The sequence below is a fragment of the Amphibalanus amphitrite genome, unplaced genomic scaffold, assembly GCF_019059575.1.
Source record: "Amphibalanus amphitrite isolate SeventyFive unplaced genomic scaffold, NRLGWU_Aamphi_draft 000481F_arrow, whole genome shotgun sequence".
NCBI lineage: Eukaryota > Metazoa > Arthropoda > Thecostraca > Balanomorpha > Balanidae > Amphibalanus > Amphibalanus amphitrite.
The window spans coordinates 467746-491773 of NW_024881975.1; the positions used below are offsets into that span (position 1 = coordinate 467746).

The window sequence follows — 24028 nt, forward strand, 5'->3', positions numbered from 1 at the left end:
ATTCCAGGTTGACAGCGATTTTCAGGTCACTAGGTCATGACCTTCAAGGTCAAGGTCAAGGTTCGCGAATATCAAACTAACAATTCGATATTCGGACGGGGAACGCAATAACTCAAGAACCAGTGAACCGATTTTGATGAAAAGACCCTCATTCGATTCCTCGTTCCTCATTGCAGGTTGACAGCGATTTCCAGGTCACTAGGTCATGACCTTCAAGGTCAAGGTCAAGGTCAAAGGACGGGGAACGCTCTACAGCCTAAAGTTACCGTCCGATTGGCTTGTAAATGGTCTCAATCGATTCCCCGACCCCGATTCCAGGTTGACAGCGATTTCCAGGTCACTAGGTCATGACCTTCAAGGTCAAGGTCAAGGTCAAAGGACGGGGAACGCTCTACAGCCTAAAGTTACCGTCCGATTGGCTTGTAAATGGTCTCAATCGATTCCTCGACCCCGATTTCAGGGTGACAGCGATTTCCAGGTCACTAGGTCATGACCTTCAAGGTCAAGGTCAAGGTCAAAGGACGGGGAACGCTCTACAGCCTAAAGTTACCGTCCGATTGGCTTGTAAATGGTCTCAATCGATTCCTCGACCCCGATTCCGGGGTGACAGCGATTTCCAGGTCACTAGGTCATGACCTTCAAGGTCAAGGTCAAGGTCAAAGGACGGGGAACGCTCTACAGCCTAAAGTTACAGTCCGATTGGCTTGTAAATGGTCTCAATCGATTCCCCGACCCCGATTCCAGGTCGACAGCGATTTCCAGGTCACTAGATTTCCAGGTCACGATTTAAAGGTCATGACCTAGTGACCTGGAAATCGGTGTCAACCTGGAATCGGGGTCGAGGAATCGATTGAGACCATTTACAAGCCAATCGGACGGTAACTTTAGGCTGTAGAGCGTTCCCCGTCCTTTGACCTTGACCTTGACCTTGAAGGTCATGACCTAGTGACCTGAAAATCGCTGTCAACCTGGAATCGGGGTCGAGGAATCGATTGAGACCATTTACAAGCCAATCGCACGGTAACTTTAGGCTGTAGAGCGTTCCCCGTCCTTTGACCTTGACCTTGACCTTGAAGGTCATGACCTAGTGACCTGGAAATCGATGTCAACCTGGAATCGGGGTCGAGGAATCGATTGAGACCATTTACAAGCCAATCGGACGGTAACTTTAGGCTGTAGAGCGTTCCCCGTCGTTTGACCTTGACCTTGACCTTGAAGGTCATGACCTAGTGACCTGGAAATCGCTGTCACCCCGGAATCGGGGTCGAGGAATCGATTGAGACCATTTACAAGCCAATCGGACGGTAACTTTACGCTGCAGAGCGTTCCCCGTCCTTTGACCTTGACCTTGACCTTGAAGGTCATGACCTAGTGACCTGGAAATCGCTGTCAAGCTGGAATCGGGGTCGGGGAATCGATTGAGACCATTTACAAGCCAATCGGACGGTAACTTTAGGCTGTAGAGCGTTCCCCGTCCTTTGACCTTGACCTTGACCTTGAAGGTCATGACCTAGTGACCTGAAAATCGCTGTCATCCTGGAATCGGGGTCGAGGAATCGATTGAGACCATTTACAAGCCAATCGGACGGTAACTTTAGGCTGTAGAGCGTTCCCCGTCCTTTGACCTTGACCTTGACCTTGAAGGTCATGACCTAGTGACCTGGAAATCGCTGTCAAGCTGGAATCGGGGTCGAGGAATCGATTGAGACCATTTACAAGTCAATTGGACGGTAACTTAAGGCTGTAGAGCGTTCCCCGTCCTTTGACCTTGACCCTGACCTTGAAGGTCATGACCTTGTGACCTGGAAATCGCTGTCAACCTGCAATAAGGAACGAGGAATCGAATGAGGGCATTTTCATCAAAATCGGTTTACTGGTTCTTGAGTTATTGCGTTCCCCGTCCGAATATCGAATTTTTAGTTTGATATTCGCGAATATCAATCTGCTGCTCAATTGATGGACGTATTCATTGAGTAATTCCTTGAATATTTGTGAAGACTTGGCAAATCATGAAAAAATTAATATTTATTTTGTATTAAGATAATATTTTTTCTAGTTATGACGGATTAAACTGGAAAATTGAAAAAAGAGCACACGTATTTTCCCATTTTCGGCATCATATTTTACTGCATAACTAAAAAAAAAAACTTTCTAGTCTGAAATGAATATTTTGACGAGGCCTTAACCAAATATATTCAAAACACTTGACCAGGATAATGCCTTTTTTACAAATAATAGCCCGTAATCGATTACTCTGATGCTACTTATAAAGTTTATGACCAGTCATCATGCAAGAAGTCAAATAAATTTTATGGGAGAGAAGCTGGGTAGAAGACGCTTTTAGAAAAAAACTGCATCTTTACTAAAAAGGCTAGCATTTGGCAGCAATTAGTTTCGACAAAACCAACAGTGATGCGGCGTTTATGGCGTGTAAAATTTGCATTGAGCGACAGTGCGTGCAACGCTGTGGTTGGTGTTGGTACGTTGGGTTGAGGGGGTTAAAGCATTTCAATTTGTATTATTGCTAATTGAATACATCATTGAAGCTCAAACACATTGCAATTGGTTGACTGTCTTGGACTGCCGGGAAGTCAGTGTTCTGGGTGAAACAGAAGGTTATCGGTGCGGAAAAGTGAGCCTCAAACCACACCTTCTGCTTCTGCCCTGCACAAGTTGAAGTAAAGTGAAGTCAGTCACCTCTGCTGAAATTCACGTCTTATGAGATTAAGGTAAGTTCCAAAATGATTATTTTTCAATTGTATCATTTTTAAATATAAGTTGTATTTCAGAATGTTTTACTTTGCTCTTTAGCATGTAGCCAAAAATCAGAGTGATGCCTACCTATTACTTCATACCTACCGGTTGCGGCGCTCTGTGCAGTGTGCTGTGGCCTGAGAAGTGAGAAGAGGCTGACGTTCTGGGGTATACGCTCTGCTGCTCTGCTGTCCGGCCCTTGGCGCTGCCAGTCTTGACTTTGAGCACACGGCTCTGCCGTTTTTTGTGGCCCAGAACTCCTAGCCCTGGCCCTTGTTTTACGGCACAATGCTATAGTGAGCTGCATGATTCAGACGCTTAACCCCAGAACGCTCTGTGGTTGATATAGTCTTGGTCGGTAGAGGTATACGTGCTTCATGTAAAAGCGGTCTAATTTTGGTTAAAATAGACACCCAACTTTCAGCGCAAAGCATGCAGAAATTTCAGTGCAAGATTGCTTGCACTGAATACTGACACTTAAGGGTCTTACGGGTGTCTGGCATAGTGTGTGAATGTTTTTAAGTCTGGCCTTATCAGGAATTTGGAAAGGCAGCTCAACTGTGTGTCCCACTCTCGTCAAGCTGCTGACAGGTGGTCATCTCTAGTCGTGTGTGGGAAATAACATAGGCGGCGGAACAGGGAGGGCACCGGGGCACCTGTTCCCCTCTTTGATTTTGGAATTTTAACATTAGCCCTATGGGCGTTGCATGGAAAGAATGGGACCAAAAGTCGGTGGTGCCCCCCCCCCCCTTAATTGAAGTTGTTCCGCCGCTACTGGGAAATAATACATGAATATTGCAATTAATCCATGAAGCTGAACATTGAGAATCCATGAATAAATATGATAATGACCAGTTAAACGCCTTTTGGGCGAAGAACGAGCGAGCGAGATAGTGAGCCCTACACGTGCGGAAGGGCGAGAGGGTACTTCCAACGGGCTTGTGCAAAGCAAAGCACCCTTCTAACCGGTCGCTAGCGGTGTGCCAAATTTGAACGCAATCGGCCCAGCCGTTCCTGAGATCTGGAAGCGGCATTCTGCACGTGCGCACGTGCAAACGGGGTCCAAACTGACTTTTGCACGGCACCCTACTAACCGGTCCCCAACCCTGTACCAAATTTGAGCGCAATCGGTCCAGCCGTTCTCGAGATCTGGAAGCGCCCCCTGCACGTGCGCACGTGCAGTAGCACCCTAGTCCCTAACTGCAACACATGGGAATGCATTGCCTGGTGGGTGCCTACCTGTATGTCAAGTTTCAGCGAAATCGCCCCATTAACCCGCGCCCAGCTGGGGGTCCTGGATTTCCACGCCCTGCTGGGGGGGGGGGGGGTGTTTGAACACCCCCCCTTGTAACTCGGCTCCTGGGCCACGTAGCGATACGCGGAAGGCGGCGTTCGAAAGAGCGTAAAAAATAATGACGAAATCACTTCGGTCAATTTTTTGCTCAGGTCAAAGGTCAGGTCACCAGAGGTCATTGAAGGCAAAATTTCGCCGATTTCCAGGTCGAATGTCGAAAATTTCCAAGAAGCCAACGCATAACTCGGGAACCAATAGAGCTACAGCGCCGCGGAAAAGCGCATTCGATAGCCCTATTAACGCCCTTTCTGAGTAATTCTCTCAGATTTGACCTACCGTCAACGGTGGCAAAAACTGCAAAAATAACCGATTTTTTCGCAAACAGTTTTTCTGCAATAACTTTTGACCCAAGCCTTGTACGAGCTTACTTTTACCAGCATCGTGTTCCTCTCGTCAAGACGCATCGAATGAACTATAATTTGACCTTGAAAGGTCAACTTGAAAATTTGACCTCAGGTCAAGGTCATGACCTGACCGGAAAGGGTCATGTTGCATATCAGTCGATCCGTATCGTCTAGCTGAACACATCTAAGGCGTTTTCATCGCTTTAGCATGCCTCTATCAAAAGTTATTTGCGAAAAACTGTTAGATACCATTCGTGACCTAAGATGACCCCAGGGCATAAACAAGGGTCACGGACACCATTTTCATGTTCAGTGTGTCTAAACCACTTGTAATTCGGTGTTTGGGAGTGTTTATAATGTCTTTCGTCCAAAAGAGGCGCATTTCAATTTTCTCCCATTGACTTATAATGGGGAGGTCGCAAAATTGACCTGACCTTAGGTCATCGATATCAAAATTCTGAGATATACATTTTGTACATGCTATTGCTCTTAGCAATCGCTGAAAGTTTCAAAGCGATCGGTCACTCGGTGTAGCTATGACAGACATTGAAACTTTTTATGAGGTGAGGTCACTTCAAGTGACCTGGTGACCTGACCTTGAATGACCTTGGTCTGAAATTTTCACAACATGTGTAGAATTGATGTATGATAAGGTGTACCAAAAACGGCGGCGCTCCGCGCCGCTGTTTTTGAGATATTCGCGAAAAACCACAAGGGGGGGTGTTCAAACACCCCCCCCCCAGCAGGGCGCGGGTTAATTACCGAGTTATTGAAATGGAAACAAATTTGACACCTCTTCTTTTTGCATTTTGCACATGCAGTGGGGGTCACTCACATAGATCACGAGTATCCGACCTTTGGTAGAAGGGATGCAGCTACCCTACAAAAATTACCGCAAGACAATCGCTCAAGCGGCTGCTGAGATATGAGCCTCTCAAAATCACTACTTTTGCAAAGCGGCTTGGACACCTTTGACTTTTCACGTGGCACGTGCCCGGTGCCACGACGGTCACTGAGATGTATCAAAAGTAGTCAATTACGGGGTAGAAGGGATGGGGCTACCCAGCAAAAAAGACCGCAGGCCAATCGGTCCAGCGGTTGCTAAAGAAACTAAATGGTATTTACAAAAGGAATTTTAAAACATTTATATTGGAAGAACTATTTTACATCTTTGGCTGTGGCTAAACAGCATCTGCAGCGGAAGCTTATTACACGTTGACCAGTCATATTGCTTAGTTCAAAACCAATTGCATGCTGATATGCTGCTGACATTGGCTTCTGCCATAGGTGGCTGCATTCTTGGTATTCTTATGAAGGTATTACATTCCTACATAAGGCACTGATTTCGGAACAGGAAATGGAATATCTTTGCTTATGGTGATCGTTGGGCCATAAGAGCTCCTGATTTGTGCCAGTCTCAGCTCAAGCCACAAAACTGCTATTCCAGTTCCAAACCTCATGTTAAAAGTGGTATAAGGTATATTTCCTTTAGGGGTGATGGATATTACACACACAGTTCATGTCAGTAGCTTAGGTGCCTTTATCTGTGATATAGGTAGGTAGGTAGGTACTTACTTCCCACCCACTGTGCTGCTGTGGATGACAGCGGTGCCCTCTAACTAGGCACCTACCAGCCAGGCTCAGATCAATTTGCAAGCCAATGACTTTGTTGCTTTCCTGTGCTGAGCGATTGGCCAGCCACCAAGTCAGAGGACAGGCACTTGGAGGCTGCTCACTGCTTTTCTGAATGGCTGGGCGGTGTGATTTAACCTTGCACGAGTTATCAGTTTGAAGGAAATGTGATTTGAGTTTGAGTTCACGTTCAACTCAGCCATACCAGAGCTATGTCCCCAGCTTGTGTTTGCTTCATGTGATCAGCCTTGTTGCTCATTGTCCGCTATTGTTGCCGGTAGGTGCTGACTTGATAATCCACAAACCTTGCCATTCCTGTATGAGAAGAGGCTGGGGGGATCCATGTGATCGCAAGGCACCTCGCAGTTGCGATCAAACGTAAGTTGAATCGGAACAGATATTGGAGGGATCCATCACATCGTAGGCTAAGTAGATACGCAAGTTGTATCGCAAATGGTGAAGATACGAATTAACTTTACGAATCTTCTCGGTCGATCGGAAGGCCGATCGTAGCGAAGCTTTACCTCTTTCTCAAGAGAAAAATATAAGAAATTTTCAAAATTTTCACAAAACCGAAATATATGTTAAACAAATATGGTTGATGAACACGTGTGCAAAATTTGAAGTCGATTTCTTCAAAAATGGCTGCGCTAGAGCGTTTTAAATTCACACGTTGAAAACGGTCACTTTCACGTCATTTTTGTAATTATTTTTTTTCAATTTTGAATTTAAAAAATGTTTTGGGCAATTTTTCGCGTTAATTGCGAAAATCTGACCAAAACATGTATCGCACCATCAATGATCCGATACGCCATCAGAGGCCGCGCCGCGGACAGGTGGGCGCGGCGATACCTACTATGAACGTCAAACCCCTTGAGACCCCACTTTTTTGCGATAATTTTTAAATGCGTCAACTCTCGTTGACAATATTCTGGCAATGTGTGTTTCAGAACCTGCCGAAACTTTTATTACTAAGGTATTTTAACGCCAAACGATTGAAATGTACTTCTCATTCACTCGTAATGTTAAATTTCACGGAACGAATCTGCTGTTTGGGTAGAGGCTACGCGCTCGTGGGGCGGAGCCACGTAATGACGTCAGCGCTAAACTCAGCCCTACCCCTCCGGCGCTCCTTGCCCGGCGACCGGTCACTCGCGTCTCGCGCTCCATTCAGGCTTGATGGTGGACGGTAGCTGGTAACGGTAGCGGGCGCTGGTAGATGACATTAAGAGCAGATGGCGCTGGTGGCGGGGCTCGAGTGTGGCCGAGCGCAAGCCTCTGCCCGGGCCTGAATTGACCTTAACATTACGAGTGAATGAGAAGTACCTTTCATAATCGTTTGGCGTCAAAATACCTTAGTAATAAAAGTTTCGGCAGGTTCTGAAACACACATTGCCAGAATATTGTCAACGAAAGTTGACGCATTTAAAAATTATCGCAAAAAAGTGGGGTCTCAAGGGGTTTGACGTCCATAGTAGGCCGCGTGGGGGTTACACTGGTGTTCGGGAAGTGCTATGTCAACGCGAGGCAGGCCGCGGGGGAGCCGGTTGCGGCGCCGGTCCGTATTTGTCGGCGCCTAACAGTGCAGCGGTGCGTTTATGGCGGAGGGAGGGGAAGCGGTGTAGTGTCGGCAAGGCCGCACACAGGAGAGGGCACACGGGCCCCCCATTCGAGTTGGGGCCCCTAATCTTTAGACCGCCGAAGACCATGTAAAATGAACTGAAATAATGATTGAAAAGACCGGGAGGGCCCATTTCGTTCCCCAGCAGGCCCATACGAGTCCATAAATGCCCAGTAGCGCAGCCAGGGGTATTGTGGTGAAATTTCAATGGCCCTCAAAAGACCTCAAAGGGCCCACAGATGGGGCCACCGGGTCCTCAGATGGTCTCGAAGGGCCCTCGGTTAGCGTCAAATGGCCCTCATCTGGTGTCAAAGGGCCCTCAGATGGCCAAATGAAGGGCCACAAGATGGCCTCAAAGGGCCCTCAGATGGGTTCAAAGGGCTCTCAGCCAACGTTAAACCTACCTCAGAAGACCTTAAAGGGCGTCAAAGGGCCCTAAACCTGCGTCAGGGGGCCCTGAGCTCGCGTCAAACGACCCTCCGAAGGCCTTAAAGAGTCCTTAGCTTGTGTCAGAGGGCCCCTAGCTGGTGTCAGTGAGCCCTCCTCAGCTGGCGCCAAAAGTCCATCTGAAGGCCTCAAACGGTCGTCAGCTGGAGTACAACGGTCCTCAGATGCCGTCACGCGGCCCTCAAAAGCCTCAAGGAGCCCTTATAAGGTCTCAAAGGGCCCTCATTTGGCCTCAAAAGGCCCTCCACTAGCGTTAACCGGACTTCAGAAGGTCTTAAAGGGCCCTTATCTGGTGTCAGAGGGCCCCCAGCTAGTGTCAGAGGGCCCTCAGTTGGCGCAAAATGGCCATCAGAAGGCCTCAAACGGTCCGTAACTGGAGTCCAACCGCAACGGTCCTCAGGTGGCGTCAAGCGGCCCTCAAAAAGCCTCAAAGGCCGCTTAGAAGGCAGCAAAGGGCCCTCATATGACCCCGAAGGGTCCTCTGCTGGCGTCAAACGGACCTGAGAAGGTCTCAAAGGGCGTCAAAGGGCCCTGAGCTCGTTTCAAATATAAAAGCGCCCTTAGCTGGTGTCAGGAGGCCCCCAGTTGGTGTCAGCGTGCCCTCAGCTGGTGTCAGAGAGCCCACAGTTGGCATCTACTGGCCATCAGAAGGCCCCAAACGGTCCTCAGATGGCGTCCAACGGTCGTCAGCTGACGTTAAGAGGCCCTAAAAAGGCCTCAAAGACCCCTCGGCTGCTGAAGAGGCCCTTAGCCTCAAAGGAAACTCAAGAGACGTTAAACGGCCCTAAAAAGGCTTGAAAGGGCCCTCTGCTGGTGGCAAAGGGCTCGCATATGACGTCAATAACAGCTTTGTCAAAAACGGACCTGAGAGACCTTGCCGGTCCCTGGTTATAAGGGACTCCTGTCTCTTGCAGTAACCTGAGTGGCCCACGTTTACTGAGGGGCCCCTGGTTATTGAAGGAGTCCCTGGTTACTGGAAGGACCCCTGGTTATCAGAGGGTTCCCTGGTCACCTGGTGGGTCCCTGATCATTTGAAACCTCCCGATCATCTGAGCGCCCCCTGATTGCCTTGGTCTTGGCGTTGGCGTACAGTTTAAAGTCGTCGGCACACTGCGGCCTCCTCTTTCTCAACAAGTCCCTCTATTTCTTCTGCAGCGAGGGCGATTTCGTCAAAATACTCCATCGCGAAGCCTCGTGCGCAGACGCAGTCTTCGGGGCGCTCGCTGCGCCAACTCTTGACGCCAACTGACGGGCTCCAAATGGAACAGATGGACTCCGAAACGAAAGTGGGAATGCCGACACATGATCCCTCCAAATTTACAGAGGAGGAGATGTCCCTGACAGCCCATTTGCAATAGGGGTCACTTTTACACTATAGACGTATGGGGAATTCGACCTTATCGACATGGTACTACGAGGTCAGCTGATCTGCTTGGCATTTAAATCGTAGTAAAACTGGCATTTAAACGCTGCGAAACAACTTACGTACAACGTAGCTCCGATTTGCCGCTCTTTCTTTTTCATCCCTCCGATTTTCTTCCGATCAAGAGAAGTTTCGTACCGAGAGAAGTTTCGCAGCCACGTCCGATATAACTTACGATAGCACGGATCCCCCCAGCTATGACCTGTAGACTTAACTTCGGTCATTCATTTTTATGTGACCTTTGTCTGTGGTCATGTTGTTTGAATAAGGGTTGAGATAAAGATTACTCATTACCTAATTAAGGTGAATTAGGGAAAGATGATTGAGGTCCGAGTTTTTGGGGCCTTGGGCTAGTGTATGGCCCATTATATTATGGTCCACACTTCCACAGTGATGGACAGGAGTGGAAGGGGATGACCTTGTTGATGCAAAAGAACTTATACCTAGATGAATGAATCATTAGAAAAAGGAGTGCTCGTCACTCGCTCTCCTCCACAGTGTGCAGTTTGCCGCGCCAGTGTTCAGTGTCCCCGTCCGCGTCGGTGATGCCCAGCGCGATGAGGTCTGATCCTTCTGTGGAGATATGCCGTCGGTTGGCATTTCTGGCCGTCTGGTATGTGCCGGGGGCGTACCTAGCTACTCGCATACCAGTCCTCCGTCTGTGCGCGCAGGCAGAGGTCGGCGGCGGGGCGGCGGCCCTCCTTCCCGCCACTTCCGGCCTGCGCGCCGACGTCATCGGATCTGACGTCACTAGTTCCGTGACGTCACTGCCGGCGGTGACGCGCCGAGTGCGGCTCGAGTGCCGTCAGAGGCTTGGAAGCTCGGTCGGCGCGTTGGGGTAGGTTTGGACGCGCTGCAGAGGTTGGTTCCGGCGGAATCTGAAGGGTGTCGATCAGTTATGTGAATTGGGGCCGAGTTCGATGACGCAGGTGAGGTGAGGTAAGACGTGTTGATTCAGTGGCAGTCCATTCTGTCAAGTGTTATCGGATCCCACAAGTTCCGTGGCACGATAGGACGCCATTCGTCCTCGCCAGAAGTGGTCTGCTATCGCCCAGATTGCTGTCAGGCTCTTGAAGAGTGACCGTTGAGCAGTGTGTACCTGTGTCCATAACGGGCGATGTCGGGGCACACGCGACTGATTCACCGGATACCCGCCTATCGAGCTGCTGTTTAGGGTCAGTGTTTACTTCCTGAGCGCCAGTTCCGAGCGAGACGCGCTGCCGGTGACAGGTATCCTCCGAGTGCGACGTATTCGGCGCGCAGACCCAACGGTGGGTACCCGTGGCTCACTATTTATTGTTCGGGTAGTTCGCGTGCCTTTTATATTTTCTTATTTTGGATATGGAGTTTCTGCAGGCACAAAATTGGCTGTGACTTGTTGATTACACTAATCAGTCGATCAATCCTGTCCGAGCTCGCTCTTATCTGCTTTTTAGGCAGCCGTCTCACTATCCAGCCTACTTCTGTGTCGTTTCTCCACTGAATGTCCACTTTCGCGAGTGTTTTTGTCGGATCTCTGTCCCACCTTCGCCGGCCTCGCGTCTGTTTTCTCCTTCAGCTCCTCTCTCTCCCCCCTCTCTCTCTCTCTCTCTCTCTCTCCTCCCGCCGCTCTCTCCTCTACCCGGCGTTCTTCGTGACCTTGCCCCGGCCACGCGCCGCCCGACGGCAACGGCGAGGGAGGGGGCGGGGGAGGGGGCAGGGTCGGATCGATGCCGTTCTCGAGCTGCTCTGCCGCGCCGGGCGACAGCAGCCGGGACCCGTCAGACCGGGGGGGGGGGGACCGCCGGACTGTTGGACCGGGGACCGTCGGACCCGGGACCGAGGACCACCGCCCGAGGCTCTGGCGCCTCTCAGTGAATACGACACCACGGCCAACCACACGGGTAATCAGACGGGCTGCTGGAAGGTAGTTAATTCCACGGAGCCCCGGTCGACCGGGAGTCGGGACCGGCTCTGCTGGCGACTAAACTGGGGCCGGTCGCGAGAGGCGCGATCGTGTGCCTAAGTCAGCGCCGTGTCGTACAAACTTCTGGCACTGCTGTCGGTCATTGCCTACACTCTACATGCTATAGAAGTTGGCATAGGATTCGTTTTATGACTATTGCTTCTATCGAATCCTCCAGTTTAATCATCTGCTTTTGGCATCGCTGACCTTATATTTTTATAAGCAGACAGTGTGTCAAGCATATATATTTATAATTCCGGGTTTTACTGCCTGATGACTGTCGAATTGTCGACAGCTCCATTGACAATCAGTTCCATTCGCCTCGTGACTCAGAAGTGGCTGACATCTGGTGGCCGTTTCCTGAACTACTATAGGTAGGATCCGGCGGCCGCTCCGCAGGCAGACCGGCCGGTCTAATCTCACGAGACCTCGGATTTCGAATACTTTTTCTTTCAAAATTGGAAAGCAATGCACATAATTCGACGACAAATTCCTCATAGATCACGAATAATGATTCGCATAGCCTATCATACATCCTTTCACAGTCAAAAGGGCCCTGAACAAAGCGTCCCGTGGCACTTTGTAAGCAGTACTGGTGATCACAACCAATGTTAGGGCGGTAAGGGCGGCCGATAAGGATATTGCAATCCGCCGAAAGAGCAAGGTTCCGGGCACATTGTCTGAACCCTCGCCGTAACGGTTTTCTACGTAGGTAGGTACCGCCCGATGCTTTGGAACCGCCCTGAGATCTTAAGAGCATTCATATGCCGGCATAAGACATTCACCTTTTATAGCCCGTCACAGGCCGACGTGGGGCCCTCAGAAATAGGCATGGAGTTCTCGGAAACCTGCATAAGGTCCTCATTGACTACCGTCGGAACTTAAGGACCTGCGATGGGCCCCAAAACGTCACTGTGGAGCCCTCAAAGACCTGTAGATTGTAGCCTTCAGAAACCAGCGCGGACTCTCGGGTGCCGATGTAGAATGATTGGTGCGGGCCAACGCCCAACGGTGAGTTCAGTGCGGGTTCGCCCAGCCTTTCAAATGACCTGTTGACCAGTGGGATGGAATGGAACAGACTTACAAAACCAGCTACTCGAACGGCGCCCGGAAGGCGAAGGGACATGTTCATTTCACATTGCTTTTTGCTAATGATATCTGCATGTCAGGGCCAATAAGCAGTAGCTACTAGCCTGAGCACTGAGCAGGGAATGAGGGATGTATTCGGTTCAGAAGGGACTGATTCTGCTCCCAATGATAGGGGGTTGGATATGTTATCTGTGTAATTCAAACTCAGTTCTGAGTTATCACTTCAGATTCATAGGGCTTCAGAGGGTGGGCCTTATGACCACTGACACCAAAAATTTGTGACTTTTACATTCTTCCATTCAGTTATCAGCTACATATGTGAAAGATAAATGGCCTAAAACTGGCAATGAAAATAATTCAGGGTACCGCAGGCTTGTTGAAGGGAAGGTATGAATGAACACCCGAGGACATCAGATTGCTTCCCTCTCCCAGGTAGTATTCTCACACCTTTGATCATATGATGTTGATATAGTTCAGGAAACAAAAGAGATAGATGTGCAAATTCAGGCCAGCTGTGAACGTATCATTGATTACAATGCCTCTAATGCCACCAATACTGCACCAACTTCTAAAGCACTGAGCAGAGGTTGTAACTAATAGAGCACTGAGCAGACCATTTGTCAATTCAATGCTGAGCAAGGAGGTGACTGAGGTGAGGTGCAATGAGCTAAATATGTTCTGTGCTCTGCTGGACACATGTGCAGAACACATGTAGCATATTGTGCTGCACCACACATGCGAACAACAGACTTAATTTTAGGTCTAATCCCTTCAGCTACCTCCTCGAAACAAGCAGCCCTCTCAGCAGCAAGTGGGTTTTCAGGGTTGGCAGCAAGACTCCTCTGTTCCTTCCTTCCAGGGCTGCAGCCTGCTGCTGGAAGCTGCCTCAGAAACCCTTGCATAGTGGAACAGCTGCTGTTAGCAGTGGAATCGGGTTGGCAGCCATCACTTCTGACTTCCGATATCGGTCAAATGCCACTAGTTGTAGTCTGAGTCCTGTCTTTTGTACTTGTGTGGTCATGTCATTGTCATACCATGCTATTGCTACAACATGAAAGATTGCATAATGCATATGCACCTTATTGCCTGAAATATGTCCATGCTAATAATGGCAACAAGATCATTTAACGAATTGCCATGCGTCTTTGTAAGCTGCTTCAGACTGAGACCAGAAGTCAAAGGTCATGGCGATTTATGCAGCCAAATGCTGTATGATATTCACTAGGGATAGCAGGGTAATTTACTCCAAAGGTCAAAAACTCAAAACGTTACATAAAAGGAATCAAAATCGATAATAATCAGCTTCCCCCAACCCCAATTTCCACTGAAGCTGATACAGAAATACATGTTTACCGGTATTCGTAACTCGTGCGCCATATTCGCTATCCTATCTATACGGTTCTACAGTGCTGCCACCTAGCGAGGTGTCACGAGGCGAATAGCCCGGACGCCTGTCCCCTCGTTTGTTTCCCGGCGGGTGTAATCTGAGGTCGGCTCGGCGGCGCTGCCGCTGACCCGGTGCCGTGACGACCGGCCGGGCTCCGTGTCCTGCCCGACGTCCACTGCGCGGCCATCATGGGGTTTATACCTGGCCCGAACATATTATACGGCATGCGGCGCTCCAGCGGGACGCTCTGGTGAGCCGTAATTCCGAAATGGACTTTCGTTGGAAGTAGAACTTGCTGCCGATGGCTACTCCATTGGCAAATGACTGCTGTCTGTTTTAAATAGCTGAATTACTCACTTGTGATGCGTTTGTCCTGTTGGGCTAATGTTTTTCCCCGCACATCATTCACGTGGTTATCTTCTCTCGATCTTCTGACGCGTGAAAGCTTGCTTAGCTCCAAGTCCAGTGTCGCTGTTTTTCCACTCTTTATTTTGGCATCGCATATCTACCCTATCGTCATCTAATCCCCCTCGCTGTCATTACCTGATTGTCAGCGTGTGACCCGTTGAGACGGCTCTGTCGTGCCGCCGGAAGAAGAGGATAAGCTCCGCCGTCTCAGTCCGTGCCGTGAAGGCGGCGTGCCGCCCGTGCCGTGCTCCTATCGGGTGGGACGGTCGGGTGGGCGGCGGCGGCGCGTTTCTGTGCCGTCAGCTGATGACGCCGCCGCCGCCCCCAGCTGGCTCTCTGCTGACCGGACACCGCCTCATTATCGGCCTGCTGCTGACGCGGCACTGCTCAGAGGCGGACGGAGCTGGCGGCGGCGGGCCAGCAGTTACCCGCGGCACATCCGTCCGGCCACTGACCTTTGGTGCCAGTGGCACATTACCTACCGCCGGAGTATTTGTGGACTGTCGCTGACCGGCTCCAGCCCAGGTGTTCATAAAGCCACGAAGGATGACAACTGAAATGCTCTGTTCTGGGCGGGAAGATATAACTGATTTGCGGTGTCTTTACAAGTTGATGACAGTTGATGAAACGGTCACAGGTTTGTGGCAGTCCTCCCATTTCACCCTGTTCTTGAGACTTCCAATGTGCGTGTTTAACTATAGCGGCTATGTTGGCGATTCGTCACAATTTTAGACAGCGGTCTGTATCTCTGAGTGTGTAGCTCAGCCTGTCGGTACAGCTGCACCTGCAGAGGCCGTGAGATACGGCTGCCGACCTCCGATATCCGGGCCGTGATAGTGCGTGTTATCACGTCCGGATCAGCTGAGCTACCTCCGATATCCGGGCGGTGATAGCGCGTGCTATCAACCGGGCCGGCGCCGAGGCGTGTCCGGCCCTGTGTTTACGTTTGGGCCGTTCGACGGAAGTCGAGACGCCGCGGCTCGGTTGGCGCGGGTCCGGAACTTCGGCGACTGTGTGACCGGTTGGTGTCCCGTGGGCGTTTGGTCTGTGGGTGACATGTGGGCGTCCTTTGGGCCTGCGGGCGTGCTGTGGGCGTCCTGTGGGCGTGCGACCTCTGTCGTCCTGGGGTGCCCCACGCCCCAGTCGGCACCAGCGGCCTGCAGTTGATCGAGGGTCGGCGATCCGTGCCCGTCCGACCGCCATGCGCCGCTGCTGTTTCCGGATGGTAACAGCCCGGCGCGGCCCTCCAGACTCTCCTCCAGCCGCGCCGCCGCCGGGTGGGAACTCTTAACGCTGCGCCGGGCCGAGCTGGTGACGGACGGAGCCGCAGAGGAAGCCCGGAAGGCGGGTTATATCGGGAGCGGGCGGCGCCCCCCCCCCCCCGGTGTGCCGACTGTATGTCTGGGAGTACACGGCTTCCGTCAGAGGCCGACGGCTTGACGGACGGACAGGGCCAAGCCAGAGAACCAGGGTGCAGACTGCAGGGTGAGCCGTTCGGAACTGACGGACTGACTGACGGACTGACCAGCCCACCAGTCCGACCGGCCGGGGTCCTGCCGCGGCCAGAGTGCAGAATCGGATCACCCGCACCACCGGGTGTGCTGGGATATGCCGCCGCGGTCCGGCGTTTTTGGCCTAAATAACAAAAACACCGCGCCGGCCGCTGAAGTGGGACGGGTTAAAGCCGCCAGACCGGTGCTCGTCCCCGGCACATGGTTCGCGGAAAGTGTCGGATCACGACCAGACGACATCGCGTCACGAGCGGGGCGGCTCGTCCGACGGTCGTTCGCACCGAACTCGTATCAAGGTCGTACGAAGTCCCACAATGTCGCCATCAATTTGTCTGAGAAGCCGCCATCAATTCCAATACTGGGGAGTGTAGAGTGATGGACAACTCTTTGGCAACTCGTCCGTTAACGGCCCGCCGGTTCCTGCCATCTGTCTGCCGTGTCCCGGCATCTCTGCGGTGCTCGCGGGTCGGAGTGGAGGCCGGCCGGGTCGGGGCGGCTCGGACGCCGGCGGGAACGGCGAGCCGTCACGGCCGGCGCCGGCACCAGCTGGGCTAGTCGGCCGCCGGTGGCCAGGTCGGCGGGAGCGCCGACCGCCCGCACCGAGCCGTGGGGTGGTGGGAGGGGGCGTGTGCCGAGCGCTACTGGTGGTGCTAGCTGCCGGCTTCTGCGGCGAGCAGTGTCGGCTGGCAGAGTGGCTCTGATAGTGCCTGCGACCTCAGCGTGTAGTGTTGTGCACTGTGCTAAAGTCGGCTGATCGTGGTCAGTGATTTACCCGACAGTGGGGTATTTTTTTTCCACCAATTACCATTGCCAGTGGTATCTTCTCAACATCAGAATCCTGGTGAACTGGCGATACTCCCACCAGCAACTTCCAGTGGCCTGAGTCTGGCAACGAGCTCCATCGTGGCACGACGGTAGGTCCTGCCTCCTCCGCCTACCGCGCTGTGCGCGGTATGCTTCACGTAAGACTGGCTGACGGTGTGGGGTCAGGGTAACCGCCACCGGCCGGGCTGGAGGGCGGGTGAGTGACCGGACACGGCCGCTGGCTCCCTGCACGGGTCACGGGTCACGGGTCACGGGTGCTGACTGTGTGCTACGGCCCGGTGACGGTCGTGCAGCCGCTGCCGGCTGACCGGGAACCGACGGCACTCGGTGCTGAACGAGATAGACTGAGAACTGAACAGCGTAGACTGGACACTGAGGATCCGACTGAGGACTGAATAGTGTCTGACTGACGACTGAACAGACCAGACTGGGGGCTGAACAGACAACCGAGGACCGAACGGACTAGACTGATGAATGGATGGGGTCCAATTGAGGTCTAAAGGGGGTCCGACTGAGGCCTGATCGAACCCAAATGCCAGGTGACGCCAACTGAAACAGCCGCGGAGCCGTAAACATTGCTGAGTGTTAGCGATGTTGATTCTGTTTAGATTATCGATAGGATCTGGAGAGCGAAGCCGGACGTGCCCTGAATTGACTGAATTTGATCATACTGAAATACTCTGGTAGTGTTTGGTTAGATCTGTTTTTATTTCATGTTTTGAAAGGAGCTACATGATAAAACCCCAGTTATCATCTCGCCACCTATTGACACCGCTATTGACATTTCGAAGCCCTGCTGTCGCCCGTTGCTATTCAGTTTGTCCATCCAATGTTCCCGATATTCTTTTTACGTTTATCCAGGGACCGGAAGTTTCCGTGTTGTGCCTTTCCTCCAAACACCGGAGCCCGTTTCCTCATTCATATATGCATGCCTGTCGTCAGTGGCGCCTATGAATGGCGGCTTATTCCGACTCGCTTCTGGGCTGGTTTGAGTGTAGAGACGACGCACTGGAGGCGGGAACGGTCGGCCCCAGCCCGTTCCACTGAGAACACTGCCGGGGTGCCGGCCGCGCGGAGACGGGCTTCGCGGAAATCGCGGTTCGCACGGTACCGGGCCGTTGGGTAATTGGTTACCGGTGACCTGTGACCTGCGGAGGTCAGCTGGAGGTTGGAGGTCAGCCAGAGCTCGGAGCTCCGGCCCGGTGCGAGTCGCCGCGCCGGCAGAGTTTACGGAGGGATGGTTTACCTGAACGGCAGGGCCGCTCCGCGCGGTGCGCCGACTCACACACTCTGGAGGTGCCAGTTCACGGTCCGGCACGGCGGGGCCGGTGCTGGGGCGATGGAGGGATGCTAATTCTTACTGCGGCGGGAGAGCCATCGTCCGCGTCCGCACCTGTCTGGAAATCCTCATTTTAATTCTGGAGGAGATAGTCTATCCCCTTGCTTTCCACTTCCTCGCTAGATGCCAATGGCGGACTGGCGCTGGCGCCCCTTTCCCAGCTATTCACATTGCAGGAGCGGGCAGCTGGAAATACGTTACGGCATAGGGCGCTGCTTATGTTGATCCTGTGTTTGTTCCGCTGCTGCAGTGCGATGGCCGGGATCTCCGTTTGGGGCTTCATCGATTTTGTACTGGTACTGCTTACGGCTTCCGGATTCTTGATATTACATTGGGAGAATATGAAAGTTTTGACTGAATTTTACTATTCGCAATTCGCATCGCAAATAGCACGTTGATTGCTCGATTAACTCTACTTTGGCGTCATCTCGAAGATATCCCTCCTACCCAAGCTGAATCCAGTTTCAGCATCGCTTATCAGGTATATCGGTAGCTATTTTAGCATTCGGTAATAGCCTTTCCACCGCCTCCGTCCCCTCCCGCCGGATCTCTCCACTCGCTCTCTCCCCTCTCGCTGTGTTATTGATGAGACTCTCTGGGATGCCGTCTGACGAAATGGTCTGTTTACGTCTCGGCGCCGTATCATCCCCCATACCACACCTAGTCTGGGGTACCGCCGCCGTATCATCCCCCATACCACACCTAGTTTGGGGTACCGCCGCCGTATCATCCCCCATACCACACCTAGTCTGGGGCACCGCCGCCGTATCATCCCCCCCCCCCCCCCATACCACACCTAGTCTGGGGCAACGCCGTCGCCGTCAGTCGATCGCTATTCTGCCCCGTCCACCGGCTATTCCAGCTCCGTCGGCAGAACTTGTCCGTGTGATTCTGGAGCGATCAGTCGAGGGTCCTCCACCGACTCCGATAGGCTCTCCGGCTAACACCTGACCGGGCGAGGGTCGCCCGCGGTGGTCGGGGTCAGACGGCGCTCAGCGGGGTCGGTTCGGACGACCCTGGCCGCCCGCAAAGTGTTGGCGAGTCATCAGTGCCGCCATTGAGGTCCAAGGCTGGCTGGCGGCCGCCGAGACTGGGCCGACGTCTGTTTGGTAAATATTAGTGTCCGCCGCTCGGCTGCTGAGCGGCGCGGCTCGTCAATGGGAGCGGTGGCAGGCCTTTCATGCGCCGCACCTGTGCTACAGGACTACCACCTTCCCCCTGCGGCTGACACCGCCACCGTACCGTACCCCCCCCCCCCCCCGGTCCCCCCCCCCCCGACTGACACGGCCAGCACAGCCGGCGTGTCGGCCGCAGCCCGCGCCCACTGCTGTGTGGGGGGGGGGGGACGGGGCGGGGGTCGTCGCCGCGGTGCGCTGTTTGTGTGGAGGTGACAGGTAACAACTGTAGGCGGCGGCGACGGAGTGTCCCCTGCCAATATGGTCCGGGCATACCCCCCGGGTAGAGACGACCCGGGTCCCTCCCCACTGATCGGACACCACCGGTACAATAGTGCTTCTTACTGAATCTCATCCAACTTCCTTTTATCGTGAACTATAGGCGAAAAGATTGACTGGTGTGTGCAAGTGTGCACCACTGCGCGCGTGTCAATCAGGGCCTGGTGCGGTGCACATTGGTGTCCTTTGCGTTAGTGACACGCCACTGTATTTTCACCTCAGCCAGGCCTGCCTCAGCTGCGCGCTGTGATCCATTTTCCGTGTTCGGCTGTGGCCGCAGTGGTCGGTGACTGGACCAGCTCGTATAACAGTGCAGTGCCGTTCGGTGGTGCCCGATGGACCGCGCGGCACGGGTCACCTCCCTCTCCGTGTGAGTGTGCCGTGTGCCGTGCCGTGCCGTGTGCCGTGCCGTGCCGTGCCGCCCGCTCTGGTCCGGTGCGCGCGGTGAGCTCAGCTGGACGTGCTCCCGCCCGGCACGTCCACACGTCCACTCTCAGCTGACCCTCGCTCTCCCCCCTGTCCTGGCAGAGAGCCACTGGTGAGCGATAGCCCCCACCAGTACCGTGTCTGGTGTTAGCCCAACACCCGCCCTCAGGGACACCACACTGCCCCGCCGAGCCTACCGTCCCAGCCGGTGTTTAATCAATGGCGCCTTGTCGCTCGCGGCGCGATGGCACCTCCCCTGGGTGTTCAGTCACGTGATGGGTCCTTCTGCGAACGGCGCGCCGCGTCACCTGGTCACGTTTCCGTCTGTTCGTCTGTCCGTCCGTGCTGTCCGACGGTGGATGGATGACCAATGCATGACGCCAGGGTTACCGGAGTGTTGACTCCGGCGATCGGTATTTTTTATAGTCAATGGGTACCTGTGTCCGCTGGCTCCATTGACCGGGCTTGGACAGACCTCGTGGATTGGCGTATCGGGTGGTGGCGCTTCCGACTGGGAACTCCGGTAGGTTTTGTGAGGAAGCTCGATGGGTAGTTGAGTTAATTGGCAACCCATTGGAGTGTGAACAGGATTCTTATGCGCTGCGGTCACCCATAAACGCCGCTGTGGTCGCCCGCTTACTGAAGCGCAAATGCTGAATCACGTTTCACTCTTACTGATGACATCAGCGAGGTTCGACGTCGCTCCCGGGATGGAGCTTCGCTTGAAGTCACTACTCACGATCATCCCTCTTCTCGTCCACCCAATCATCCTCCGACCTATCCCAGTCAATCGAGTCTAGTTCAGTCTAGGCCCCCAGTTGCCAGTCAGTTCCTCGGGTTAGATTCACTCTCTGCTGTGCAACGGCGCCAACGAGCGACGGCTGGCCGCTGGAGTGACCCGGTGACCCCAGAGGCACAGCTGCAGTGGCAGTGACTACAGCAGCCCAGTCGGCCAGTTAGGGAACGGGCAGCCGGGTGGATTTCGGACACATGGCATGCAGACATGCATTGCACTCATGGCCTCGGCTACCTTACGCTACCCGGGCTTACATAGTCCGCCAGCCAGTTGCGACTTGATGTTACCAGTTGACACAAATACCCAGAGTTCGCCACTACGCCGCAGGAGGTCGGCGATGTGTAACGCACACGGCCGCTGCGGTCACCCGTCCCCGGGGGCCGACCGTTGGCGGCCGGGCTGACCTCTGTGGCCGGGCCGTGGTGTGTGGTACTGTGGTATGTAGCCGGGTCGCGGTGGGCCGCGGCGCTGTGTGGCTGCCGGAGATCGGGTGACGGTCTGCTGGTGGACTGGCGGTCTGGAATAGGCTGGTAGATACGCTACCCACCGGGACTGTGTGGTAAACTGGTGGGATGAGTTGAGATGAGTGGTGGCGCTGGTGGACTGGATGAAGGACTTCCACACCGGACTGGACTGGATAACGAGTTGTTGGCTCCGATTGCTCGCTAATGGACTCGGCTCTCTGCGGCCTGTGGGCATTAGGACAGATTGTGGACGGATTGGCCGGCTTCGTGGAGTGTTTACAGAGGATCATTGGGCTGACTGGCTGTGTCTGTTGGGATTTAGTCGGTGCTTTGAGTTAGTGTTTTTTCCAAGTTCGTTGAAAAATTCGTTTCAGCTTAGTTTTACGCGATTGAGCATTTCCGTTTATTTTTTCTCATTTATTCATCTCATTTATTGGTAAATCACCTGAAAGTCATCCTCCATACTCTCTGTATTTGCCGAAACCCAATCATCCTGTGTCACACCCTCTCCGGCAGGCGCGGCAGACACTGTCTCAGACCGCCACCCCCCAGTGGACGGCGGCGGCGCTGACCGCGTCTGTACGGGAGGGCGGGGTCCTCCGTCCGGCTGTCTGTACGGGAGGGCGGGGTCCTCCGTCCGGCTGTCTGTACGGCAGGGCGGGGTCCTCCGTCCGGCTGTCTGTAGGTACGGGAGGGCGGGGTCCTCCGTCCGGCTGTCTGTACGGGAGGGCGGGGTCCTCCGTCCGGCTGTCTGTACGGCAGGGCGGGGTCCTCCGTCCGGCTGTCTGTACGGGAGGGCGGGGTCCTCCGTCCGGCTGTCTGTACGGCAGGGCGGGGTCCTCCGTCCAGCTGTCTGTACGGCAGGGCGGGGTCCTCCGTCCGGCTGTCTGTAGGTACGGGAGGGCGGGGTCCTCCGTCCGGCTGTCTGTACGGCAGGGCGGGGTCCTCCGTCCAGCTGTCTGTACGGCAGGGCGGGGTCCTCCGTCCGGCTGTCTGTAGGTACGGGAGGGCGGGGTCCTCCGTCCGGCTGTCTGTACGGCAGGGCGGGGTCCTCCGTCCGGCTGTCTGTACGGGAGGGCGGGGTCCTCCGTCCGGCTGTGACCTCCGATAGTGGCTGTCGCCGCCGGTTCATGGCTCGTAACCGGCCGAATGTCGGCCGAGTATCGAACACCACCGCCCAGTCCCCCAGTGACCACACCGCGGCGAATCAGTGACGCTGAGTCAGCGGCGGGGCGAGCAGTTCCGGCCCGACAGGAAAGTCGCCGGCCTTCAGTAGCTGCATTCAGCAATGGGTAGCACCAATCGTACCCTTACATCATGAGGGACAGGTGCACACAGAGCTGGCATTGTTATGAATTACGTAAGTTGGCGTGTCATATGGTCGCCAGTGCCACATTGCATGTCAGCCATTTACGTAACTTGTCATAGGTTCGGGCTAACCTTGACGCCTTTCCGCGTGGTTCCTGACATCCGTGTTACGGCTGTGTACGACACTCCCTCGGTCTGCCTGCCACCAGTGGCGCTCTCAGACGCTGTCCTCGGGGTGCCGGCGCCGGCAGCAAAGTGCCGAGTCTCGCTCTCCGGGACGCCGTCCGTCGGAATCTCTCTCCGCCGGGGCTGGGGCGGTGGGAAGGGGCGTCACCCTGCCACTAATGTCCCGTCCGACGCCCGTAAATAGAGCTGAGAGCGGCCGGCGCTGCCAGCGGAGTGGCCGCCGACTGTCGCCGCTCGGCCGAGTCCGCCGCTGTGTGGACAACTGCCGCTGTACCCGGCTACTGTCGTGGTCCGGTACGGCACGGTGCCAGTGGTAATACCACCAGCGCCCGCCGCCCGCCGTCCACCGCCTCTCCGCCCGGCTCTCATGCGGAGTGTGGCGTGCAATAACACGGCGCGTCCCAGCTGCTCCGACGGCGCAGTAATTGCGCCGCTCCCACGGCAGCGCGTGAGGCCGGGGACCCTCCCGGGGCGTACAGGGCCGTGTTGACCCAGCTGGTGCACCGCCCGCCCGCAGTCTACCACCGCCCACCGCAGATGCAGTCACCCGTCACGAAAGCAAGCCTTCCTCGCCAGCCCGCCCTTCATTGGCCTCGGGTTGGCGGAGGTATCTTTTGGCCACTCTCAGCGGACCTAGCCTTCGCATTTGTTCTCTATGGCCTAATCTCGCGCCGTTTGGACGGCAGAATCTTCTCCATCGCGGAAATTGGCTTCCAAGTAGATTGGATACAGTATATTACACGATGATCACACGTTATTAACGATTGACGTTATGTGCACCGGCTCCGAAATGCCGTACTTGTCCTTGACCCTGAAACGAGAACACTGTCCGCACGCTAACTCTGTCTGTTGCTGATAACATGCTGCACCAGCCCGGATCATGTCTCCATCTGTAACTATCAGGCCGCTAGCTGACCGGTATCTGTCACTCACTTTGGCAGTGTGACAGCCGCTGACGCAACCTGTCCGCCCATACTACTACCTCGTCCTGTGTCTCTTATTTCTGCTCACACTTTGTCCTGCCCTCTAATGTCTGCTGACGCCTTGTCCCGTGTCGCTCTGCTGTCTGCTGACGCCCCGTCCCGTGTCTCCCTGGTGTCTGCTGACGCCCCGTCCCGTCCTGTGTCTCTCTAATGTCTGCTGACGCCTTGTCCCGTGTCGCTCTGCTGTCTGCTGACGCCCTGTCCCGTGTCTCTGCTGACGCCCCGTCCCGTCCTGTGTCTCTCTGATGCGAGCTGAAGTTCCGTCTCGTGTCTCTGGTGTCTGCTAACGCCCTGTCCCGTAGCTCCGGCATCTACTGATGCTCCCGTGCCTC

General features: G+C 54.2%; 1 protein-coding gene across 2 annotated transcripts in view; it reads left to right on the forward strand.

Moving 5' to 3' along the window:
• The first annotated feature begins 2481 nt into the window (after positions 1-2481).
• LOC122392311 (USP6 N-terminal-like protein) overlaps positions 2482-24028 on the forward strand; it is a 35937-nt gene continuing 14390 nt past the window's right edge. Inside the window, exon 1 of one of the 2 annotated variants that reach the window (XM_043387024.1) lies at positions 2482-2729. The gene's annotated coding sequence lies outside the window, so the exon portion shown is untranslated. Of the gene's footprint in view, positions 2730-10735; positions 10847-24028 lie in introns of those variants that run through there. The other variant, XM_043387025.1, reaches the window with a different exon arrangement.